The 12,099-nt window shown below is 35.4% G+C and overlaps 1 pseudogene; it reads right to left on the bottom strand.

Moving 5' to 3' along the window:
• Positions 1-5,178: 5,178 nt before the first annotated feature.
• The window catches only part of LOC141424858 (cytochrome P450 2C18-like), a 408,512-nt pseudogene continuing 401,591 nt past the window's right edge, over positions 5,179-12,099 (bottom strand).

Genomic DNA, 12,099 nt, shown 5'->3' with positions numbered 1-12,099 from the left:
ATGAAGAAATACAGGTAGATTTATAATCTGTGGGCCAGGGAATTTCCTACTTGCTCCAAAATCTCCCCTCAGTTTTGTCCCCATGGGAAGAAAGCATCCACGTCTCAGGGTGACTGCTGACTGCATCAGAGAGTGAGATAGCAAACAGAGCACTGAATTTTGCACAGGCTGGGAAACAATGAGGGACATAGATATTCTGCTTGTTGTTATCAACACTTATAGCCCCCATTCAGCAGTTTAAGTTCTTTCTTGTGAGGAAGAGGCGGATATGAAAGTCTCCTGTTTAGAAGGTCTATACTCAGGGTTCTCAGTCCTGTCTGGCACCAACCTCACTTTGTGATGTAGTTCCCATAGGCAGGTTTTGCTGTCTCCATGTCCTACTTTCCTGTCTTGTTGAGGAGAGTATGCAAGTCAGGTGATTTGAATGATCTGGGCTCTAGGTCTTCAGAACACATGATAGCTAACCCATGCTGAGATGAAGTTCCCAGTTGTGGGTGTCAGTGCTTTCAGAACCCAGTCAGCAGTTCACCTCCTTGTGTACTAAGCTCTTGGCCCTCAGATTCAACTAAGAACAAACATACGGAAGGATGCAATTCCTAGGCATGAGTATCAATGCTTTAAGGCCCTGACTGACAGTTTACCTCCTGTACTTGGGAGGAGCCTGAGGTATTGCATGATTCTGAGAGCTAGTTGATTGACTCAAGTGGTAGAATGCCTGACAAACATGATTTGGAGAATCTGGGCACACTCAGCCAGGAGGTAGTCCTAGAGGACAAATAATATGCTAGCCATAGTTTTGGTGATTGTCATGATCTTCAGGTAACTGGAATAGTGTCTCACCACTGAGGGTATGAACTCCAACACCAATCCCTTCATCACTGAAGATCCCTTCTGTTTGAAATTCTCTGTAGCACCACATCAGATATTCTAGCTCTCCATGACATCCTATCATGGATAGCTCCTACCCAGGCATTGTAGCATGGAGACCTGATTCCTGACTATTCTTGTTTTCAAGTCCCTAAGTATCTCAATCTCAAACAATAGACATTCTCTCAAGACAGCATCTTGCTATAAACTCTTGGAGATAAGAGGAGAAACAGAATGCTTTTCTTCACTGAAGTTTGCCTTCCACATTGGAACAATCATTATCTCACAGAGTCATACTGGTTTTAAGGACGGTGGAACTGTGAGATGTGTGGGCTTACCTTGCAGCTAGAACTGTGGGTCTGTTCCCAGGCTTCTCTACTTACCTTTCAATCACCTTTCCCTTCCTCTTCCCCATGACCTAGCGAAAGGTGGGGAAATGTTTGCTGCTTTTCTTTTTTGCTTCAGTTCTTCTGTGCTTTTCTGCTGTTGTGAAATGATTTCCCTCATTCCCAATACTCTTCCTTTGTTTTCTTTTCAGAATATAGTCTCTCCTCTGTTACCTCTTTTCACTCAAGAAATGATACAGTGGTAGTTTAAAATCTACCCTCTAGTCACCTCCTGTCCAGTTTAGTAGTCTTTTCCAATATGGTTGCTGCTCCTTTTCTCTTACTTAAGACACGTTTTTGAAAGTTGGAGGAAGATGGTAAATAAAATTTCTCCCAGTTTTATTTCTCCTCACATACACATTGATTTGAACTGCTATTTATGCACCCAAATTATCTTCACCTAACCTATGGAATCTGTGTGCAAGACTATAGTGCCAAGTATTAATATAGTAATAAGAAAAACTCATTAAGAATGTAAGAAGGAATGAATTCCCTTTCAACTGCATGCCAGTCAGCAGGAAAAGAGATATTTCCTGCTTATGGAAATGAGAAGGATATATTTCCAGGCCTTGGACTTGAAATTGGTACCCAGCAGACCATAATAATATCCCTTGGTGAGGAGAGCTCTAGGATTCCTTTCCCTTGTCTTGACTTGTATACAAAGTCTCTTGAACTACGTGAGCCTGGCATCCAAAGAACTGCCACCACAATCTCTACCCAAACTTTTACAAAATACAGGAGAGCAAGAATCCAGTTGCTGAGAAACAGGGCAAGAAACTGAGTGCAGGACTTGACACTGTATACAGTGTTGGATTCAACTCAGTGAGGTCTAGCAACAGGTAGAACATGAAAGCCCCTACATTTAGACTAAAGATTGCAGATGAAGTCTCTACACCTTTCACAGATCAAGAGGAGAACTGCATTTCAATGGGACATTTTCATGTTATAGTCTTCATCACTGCCAGCCTTGGTTCTACCTTTGAATGTGGGACTAATAAAGACCTAATTTAGTGTCAGCCTTTGAGGCCAAGAAATTTCCTGCACAAACATTACCCAACCCTGGACATTACAGCATTAAACATTACATTTCCTGGGCCTAAAATAGTAGGATGCATAGGACTTTGTTTTGGAATTTAGTGCCAGGCTGGTGAAACTAATGTAGGTCAGATCCTAATGGCTTCTGTCCCCAGGCTACCACCTAAGAGCAGTGCCTGTCAAACAGTCAGGGTAACAGATGGTTTTTCCATTGCCCCTATCTTTGGGCTTTTCTTCCAGCCTGCATCACTTGTGGCTGCTTACAGTTGTCTTCAGTCACAAGTCCACCTCAGCAGTCAGCAGCACATAGCTGCTGTGTGGATCTCTGGGTTCAGCTTGTGACAGAACATTGTTTTGATGCTGGTCAGAGAACTTCACATAGTATCCCTCCCAAACTCTTATTTGGAGAATAAAAGAGAGGTTGTCACAAAGTGTAGACTAAAAGCCTGGAGCTTACCTCTTCATGCTGTTTCTGTCTACTGCAGGCAGAATCATTTAGGAACTGGCCACTGACTTGTGACTACAGACAGGTGCTTTTGCCTACCTTGGCCCTGGAGAGAGGCTTGCAGGATGGAGTACCTTCTCTAGGTATTCCCCTACAAATTATTTAAATACACTACCTATGGATTCCAGACAAACATGGGCTTGGATTACATCTAGTGCTGAAAAAAACAATACCATGGCAACAGAGGACTGTCACAGAACATGAACATAGGGCACCATCTAAGGGTGTAATAGTAGTCATAAAACTCTTCAGAGAAAAGCTAATGAAAGTGAAAAAGGAGATACCACCTCATTGCAGTTAGAATGCTAGTCTTAAAATGACAAGAGATGGCAAATGTTGGTGAGGATGTAAGGAGAAGGGAACTCTCACAATTTTGGTAGGAATATTAATTAGTACACCCACTATGGAAAATAGTCTGGAGATTCTTCAAAAAATAAAACTACCATGTAATTGAGCTTCTAAATGTTCACATACATTCAAGTGAAATTTAACCCTAATGTTGAGGACACATTTGCACTCTCATGTTTACACCTAAGAAATGAAAACAACTTAAGGGTCTAACAAGCAAAGACTAGATAACAAAATGTTATACATGTGTACAATGAAATAATAAGTAATAGTATACATGTTGAGACATGAGTGGAAGTGCAAATCATTATGTTAAATGAAATAAGCCAGGCATAGACAGACAAGACAGACAATGTCACCATTATCTCAATCATATGGAATATATGTTTAAAATGTTAATCTCATAGTAAATGAGAGTAGAATGGTTATATCCAGAGCTTGGGGAGTTTAGAGGGCAATGATAGCTTCAGACAATTTGATCAATGTGTACTAAGGTATAGTTACATAGGACATAAAATGTGCTGTGCTATTGCAAAGTATACTATTGATAATAACAATGTTGGGTATACTTCCAAAAGACAGAAGAAAGGATTCTGAACATTTATAGCACATAGAAATGATATAATTCTTTCAGGAAATGGGATATGTTTAATCTGATGTAAACATTGCACAATATATATTTATATGAAAAATATCAAATGGGACTACATGAATATGTATAATTTTATGGTTTATGCATCAGTTAAAATAAACACAATTTAAATGTAAAAATCATATTCCATATTTATGTCTTAATGGGTTTTTGACATATTGCTTAGTATAAAATCAGCACATTGTACAACATACATATCCCATGAGACCAATTTTATAGAAACCTAACCCATATATAATGTGTATATATGTATATATATGTATATGTATATATAGTATGAATTGTGTGAATATATACGAATGCAATGAAGTATGCATTGGTACATAAGTGCACCTGGATAATAGTATATTAGTTTAAAATGACTGACAAAAGTTCAATCTCAGGTAGAAGAAATCAGGAAGGTTAATGAGTAAAATCACTTTTCACATAACATATTTCAAGATCAAAGGAAGGGAATAATAACAACTGGTATTTTACCATACTGATATGTTTGGTTTTGTAAGTTCTGGAGATTAAATTGTGTGCTTACTTCATGATCATAGCATCAAATTGCCATCACACTTATACTGAGTCTAAAACAAAGTGTGAAACATAGAAAAATGATAGAAAAGGATCATTTTGTTCTTCTTGGGGAGTGAAGAATACACTCAGAACATATACTTATCACTATGAAAGCATAAATTTAAACTTGTGTTTAAGAGGGAAAAGTGAAGTAAATATATTATTTCAAAGGTTTATATTTTCTTCGTAATAACATCAAAGCATGGACATGAATTCTAACTTTAATGTTTCTTCCTTCTTGTGATTCATTAGTTCAATATTTCCCTAGAGGTTAGAGCTGTTCCTGGACATTGTTCCTCTGTTTCAAATCCATAATTTTAGCATCAGTGGGTGACACTCAGATAAGGAGGCTTCCTACCACATTCACCTTTACATCTTCTATGTTTATAACTGAGTGAACCAATATATTCTATGTGATTTTATTTCCTTTCATTTCTTAACTGAATTATATACAAAAAAGAAAGTCTGATAGTCATCCCAACAATTAATAATATTTATTATTAGGAATGTGTAAAAAAGAGGTGGATCTGTATTTTCATATGTCAATCATTTCACTGTTTTATAGCAATGACATAGTAACAATTCAGAATTAAATATATATTAGTATTTGAGGTGGTTCATTCAAATGTTCCACATAATCAGGTATAGCATTGTATATGTGTGGTGTCACAGCAAACTCTCCAGAACCGAGAATGTGTGTCTCTTGGATCCAGAAGGAAGAAGAGAAGTGAAGTTTGGCAGCCCACATAAGAAAGGAGGAATGAAATGTCCCAGAAGAACAGACATTAGATGATAATATAGCAGTAACTACATAGTGCTCTTTTTCAGATAGGAATGAAGCAGAGCTTGTATGAGGATGTCACAGAACCTAATCCATTGGCAACTAGGATGGTGTTAAGGTCTTTTTGGTCAACCAGAGATTTTAGGATAATTTTCTGTAAAATGGTGGTCAGGTATATAACAGCTCCATGCACGCCAGACCCTCTTCAGCACAAATTCATTTATTTGAAAATAAAAAAAAAAGAGAGAATTGTTACTCATTGTATGAAATTGAGACTAAGAGAAGTACCAGTTTAGAAATTACATAAAAGAATATAATTAGTTATCAGTGACTTTTTTGAACCACTACCTGGGGAAATGAGAGGACATCTAGATAGGCAAATGGACAAATAGTCAAATAGGCCTATGTGCGAGTTGGTTACTCTCCAGAAATGACATGTCACACTTTGATCTTTAAAGATATATCACTCAAAATGCTTATTGAGTACCAACTTCATAAGTTTAAATTAAATATTTTTGCTTTATAAATGCTATTTTGAAATTTCAAGTTTCCATGTATGTTCTTGAAACATATCTACATTTACTGTGCTTTCTTCTTCTAGACTAATGTTCCATGAATTTTCTCCATTCATCACACTCTCTATGTACATTACAATTATACTTTTCATCAATGTGCAACACAATATAAAATTTCAAGTATTATGTCCTGCTATTCCTTTTGGCAAAGATGTACTTTTCTTATACAACATTTAAGACATGGGTCAAATGTCATTTTCGCTTTTCACTCTTTGTGATACTCTCAAGCAAAAAAAGTCTCACACTTACTTGCTTTCCTAAGCATTATATTCATATTTTCATTCAAGCACAGATCAATGGGAATCAAAACTTCCTAATGATTGTGTTTATTTTTCCTTTGTATAGAACTGTGAATTTTGGGGGACATATCAGTGCTTTCAAACCTTGGTATCCACAGTGACAGATATAAAGCAGATATCAAAACTCAGTGTGTCAATGAAGGAGGCTCCATGGTCGGAAACTAGGCATACATATTGCTGTTGTGGAGATACAATATCCAAGACACATGATTCTGAGGAAGCAGGACACTCTGTGATCATCACAGAGCATTCTGCCTCATCTCTAATATTTCCATAATCTCATGATTATTTGGCAGGATTCTGACATTCTTGACTGAAAGCAAAAATCCCAATCCTGTGGGTTCATTGCCTCCTGAACCACCTGCACTCCCCACAGCCTTTACCTCTTCACAGTCTTTCTATTCCATTTAATGCAACTGAAATGCCATTTTAAGGACTAGAATATTAATTATTGTTTTGTTCTTAATTGTGGGTATTGAGAGCAAGATGCTAGCAGCTTCTTCCCATAATCCTTACCCCAGCAATCTGTGCTTCCTTCTCTCACAACACTGATCCTACAGGACTATAATGAAGTACTTACTAATGTTCTTTCCTAATTGGATGTCAAGCCCTTGCTGCCTTTTTATGTATTTGGGAACTTGTATCTCAACAGCTGACACAGAGAGGTGAACATCACAGCACAGGACATACCCAAAGAAGATGTGAATTGATAAGACCTTTCTCATGGTGGGCAAGAAAATGTTAATGAAATATAATTTCTATTAAGTGATCATGAATATCTCTGTTATATATCTGTTAGAGACTACACTGCAAATTTCTCAATTCATGAAAAATGGCTCAATAATCTAAAACAACACAATTCAAGGCTCAACAATGAGTATATGGTATAAGCAGTGAAAGTGCATGGGTGTTGAGAATTGTACTCCTGCTCATGAACAGAGAGCAAAACTTCCAGCCCCAGAGAGGTGCCCTGTATCTCCTTAGGCACACATGGAAATGCATCACCTGATGATAAAAGCATGAAGTAGTCACTTTTCTTGAAGTTCTCACTGTCATCCAGAAGTAGCCAGGGTCAAACATCTCTAGGTTGGGGAATTCCTTGTTGTCATGCAGCACAGATGTTAGTGATGGTAATATGGTTCTGCCCTGGAAAAAAACAGGCAGATTTGTCACCAAAGCCACAAAAAATATAAATCATATCTCATCAGAATTGAAATGTTCTTGCATTCAGGAACAGTGTGAAATGAAACCTAAAGAATAACACAAATATTTTAAGTTGTTTGTGTGCAAGAGTTTTATGTCTAGAATGCATTAACAATTATTATATCTCAATAAATAATCCAATTTAAAAATTAACATTTCTCTGAAGAAGATACACAAATGAGAGACAGTACATGCAAAGATGATCATTACCATTGGTCATTAAGGAAAACAAAGTCAAGACTGCAATGAAATTCTACTCAAATAGGGGTAAAATATGATGTCCACCTTAAGGAATGTGTTTTTACTTTATTATCTATATATATATTCATAATATATATTATGAATTTTCTATGCTGGCAGAACAATTTGAGGGAAAAAATTCTGACCAGATGGTTAAAGATGTTAAACATTTCCAGACTCATGTGTTTTTCTCATAAAAGCTTATATATATAAATTAATTCAATTTTTATATCAAATTTCCCTACAACTGTAAAAGATGACATGATTCCTATAATACAAATTTTAGATGACAGCAAATGTTAAGCGACTTTGGGAAACTGATTTAGTTCACAAAGCTAGTGTCTGTGGTTTTTACTGTTAGCAACAGCCTCAGACATTAGATAAGTATTTTAGAAATAGAGGGTGCTCAAACATACCTTGAAACCTAATTACACACCACAACAGGGAAGTGACTTCTTTGAGCTCACACAATTATTATTTAGGTAGAGTGTAGGACATACAAATTTACCACAGGGAATGTTGTATTTTTATGGTTCATAAACCATAAAAATAAGCATTTTGTCACTTCTAACCTATTTATTCTGTCAACTTGACCATACTGGAACCATCAAATACCTCTACACTACTCAATGTCTCATGAAAATGTTCATGGTTCCAAATATTCAGTCTGCTTAAGGAGAATATTCTCTTTCTAAGTTAAGATATTTCTGCAAATTAATATGACAAGGTAGTCTTTAAATATTCACTGGAAGACAAGCCTAGTGGTCAATGGAAGCTTCCAAAAGGGATTTAGTTGTCCATTGAGTGATTGGGCATCATTATGGAACAAACAATGTAATTCATAGGAGCAGTGCATTGGGATTTAATAGGAAAGTCCACAGCCAGGGAGCTGACAGAATTGGAAGCTATCCCTATATTTGGACTTTTGATTTCCTGGTTGTAACATAAAGGGCTTAGATGTCTTTCCCACATACTGTTTCATGATGCTCTAGACATGACCATCATGTCAAAGTATTCACTTCACTTTTCATCAATGTAAAATTTTGGTAAACATATTAAAAAAGACTGTAATTTTTTCTCAAGAATAAAACATTTTGTCTTTACCTGAATCCATAGGGAGCTCTGAATCTTGTTGTTGTCCTTAACTTTTTCCAACAAGTTTAGAAAATTCTTGTATTTATAACCAAAATATTTCTAGAAAATAATGCAGCAGATCAAATTGCAGGGAGCACTGCACAGGATAAAGGTGGGGTCACAGGGTGGGCCTGAAATTTGAAAAATGGGAAAACATTTTAAAAAGCCATTAAAACAAAAACTACATATACATATATACATATAAACATAAACAAATAATATACATAGGCATACACATATACATATAGTATAAAAACTATATATACATGTATACACATATGTATATGCATATGTACATATATGTATATATATACATACACAGATATATAGGTACGTATATTTAAATATGCATTTATATAATCACTATGCCTTTGGTACAAGGTTGGATATTTTAAAAATTTTAATTATTATCTTGTCTTCATATTCCCCTAACAGCCAATTATTTAACATGCATTAAAACAACAAATCACATTTATCTTAAGCCTGAGTTCAGTATTACATCCTAGCTAGTAAAATAATGGAGTTTAGTATATTCAATTTACAACTGCTGCCTTCATTTACAGCTGTTTAACATTGGATGCCTGCTATTTTGGAAGGAAAAAGACAGGCTTAAAAAATTAATAATTCAATACTCAAAGCAAGTCACTTCCACCTCAAAACCTGTAGACCATACTACACTAGGATAGAAAGTAAAAAAGAGTGAAGAAATGGAGCTCTTATATATAATTAATATTTGAAGGACTTGTGCATTAAATAAGTAAGTACAGAGAGCTAAAGACAGAGATTATAGGTGAGTTCATGCATTGGAAGGAACACACATGAAAAGCATTATTCATCCATGTAATGTGAGTAGAAAAACAATATCATCAAGAGTGAGTAATTTCAGCAGCAGAAGCTACAGCTCAACATATGTTTTAATGACCTGCACACAGGCAAGTGCATTTTGCACAGTGTGTGTTTTCCTGTCTTGCATTTACAAGTAAGGTGAATGGGAGTAGCATGGAGAACATTTGCTGTTTTCCTATTTTTTAAAATTAGTCTTGTTTAAAATTTGATCATCTTAACTACTATAAACATAGCCTATTTTTGTGCTTAAGATACTGATTAGAAAACTCCATTGTGCTTTGCTGGACTCTTTTGGAAGTATTTGGAAAAATGTGTTAATTTGGCTATAATAGTATTTAAAGCAAATAAGCAAACAAAAAGCTGTGAAAATGACCTTGGAGCATTATCTTCACTTACTGGAAGAATTTCTAGGTTTTTCTTTTTATAAATTCAGTTTATGTTAAAGAATTTTTATTGATTTAGAGAAGACAATCAATATCTGTGAGAAAACTGACTTTCTTTTTTTTTGTCATTGTGAGTGATTGCTTTTTCCTTTGTTTAGTTTCACATTTTTTCCTTTGTTTTAAATCTTAGCCTGATATCTAGCTTTGACAATAATAGTATGTTTTATTTTCCTGAGGGGGGAATAACTTTTAATGCTGTTTAGTTTTGTACTACTAGTGTGTTGGTGAATTTTTAAACTGTGTGCTAACTGCAATAAATTACATGAACTGAGAAAAAAAAGAAGAGCAAGTAAATACAGAATATTTTACTCAAATGAATCAAAAGACAAGTTTTTGCTTCAAATATTCACTTTGGGCAAACAAAAACAACAAATTGAAAATGGGAGTCCTGGTGTGGTGTGGGTACACATGTAACCTCAGCTACTTGGGAAGCACAGGTGGGAGGACTGAAGAACAGGGCCAACCCAAGACAAAAAGCAAGATCCTATCTGAAAAATATTTTAAAAAGAACTGGGATGTTGTTCCAGTGGTAGAGCTTCTTCTTCGCAAGTGTGAGGTCCTAAGTTCATACCACACGGCTGCCAAAAAGAAAACAAAGATTTTTTTTCTCATTTCATGTTTAAGACGGTTCATTTACATTCCTTGGGAGTAAATGTACAACATCTCTCCAATAAAATCCAGGTTGAACTTATTTGGACAAGGCTGATCTTTGTAGAATCTCAAATATATTTCATATATAGTCATCAACAGAATGATATGTTTAATAGATTTAAAATTTTGCCTATCATATAAGCCAATCTATCATCTTACAGGTAAAGAAATTAAATTATAATCAAGGGGTTTTTTTGACATTTTTGCTATACTGAATTTACAGTGATTAATTCATGAATATTAATGCATATTGATGAATTAATCAATTTCAATGTGCTTGAAATTGATATTGATGAAATTAATTAATTCATCAATATGCTTGAAACATATATGTTTTATGTGTATCAAGTCCTCCAATTTACTTCAAAGAGCCTAAACAAAGGTCCCTTGAATCAAAAGCCTTCTAAATCAGTAGTAGAGCATTGAGTAGTAGGAATCTTGTTCAGTTATTGTCTTGTAAGTCCAGACTCTAAAAGCATTATGGTATTCCAGGTCTTCAGAAAATCTGTTATTTTTTTCAGCATGGAGGAGGGTACTTTGGGCAATCTGAGATTGTGTTGGTGAATGTGTGTGTGAGTCACAGGTAAAATCTGATTTTCAGTCTGTATTTTCACAGCATTTGGAAGAGAGAATTTCAAAACAAGGTCATTTATAATCCAGGTGGATAATCAGGGTCATCATAAAAAGCATTTACTATGTGAGTGGAGCTGGCAGAGAGAAGAAAATAATTATAAATTTTTAACACAAAATAAAATTAAAGGTTCACAACTGAAATCCCAGCTACTGGGGAGACAGAGGTAGGAAGCTTGTGGTTTGAGGGCAGTAAGTAAAGGAGAATATAGCTTAAAAATAGTTGAGGTCATGGTACACGTCTATAAACCCAGCTATTAAGGAAGCTTAGGTAATAAGGTCATGGTCCATGGCAGGCCCTGACAAAAGAGCAACAATCTATCTAAATACAAACAAAAGCAAAAAGAGGTGGGAATGTGGCTTAAGTGGTTGAGTACTTGACCAGCAAGTAGAAGATTCTCAGTTCAAACCACAGTACAGTGAAAACATATCTAATTAACATGGAGATAGAAATGATACTTATAACTGAAAACAGCTCCACTATACTTAGAGATGAAAAGATAAATTTACTGATAAGGCCAGGTGCTGGTGGCTCACGCTCGTAATCTTAGCTACTCAAGAGGCAGAGGTCAGGAGGATTGCAGATCGAAGTCAGACTGGGCAAATAGTTTGCGAGACCCTATCTCTAAAAAGCTCATCACAAAAAAGGGTTTGGTGGCTTGGCTCAAGGTGTAGGCCCTGAACTCAATCACAAAAAAAAAAAAATTTGCTGATAATAGTTGATATCATTCCATGGATTGCTGTTTATGAATTTAACAGGTCTATACTATAGCATATATTTACTTAAAATACAAATGACAATAATAATGATTGGATTAGAAGAATAATTAATGATGTTAAAGATGTTCTTTGTTTACAGAGAAATGGTAATTGATATAAATTATACTACAGTATAACTAAGTTATTAAAACCACACACTATACTGTTACAAAACAGAATTATA

Source organism: Castor canadensis, chromosome 7 (genome assembly GCF_047511655.1).
Source record: "Castor canadensis chromosome 7, mCasCan1.hap1v2, whole genome shotgun sequence".
Lineage (NCBI taxonomy): Eukaryota > Metazoa > Chordata > Mammalia > Rodentia > Castoridae > Castor > Castor canadensis.
This window is presented reverse-complemented; position numbering and strand designations above follow the sequence as displayed.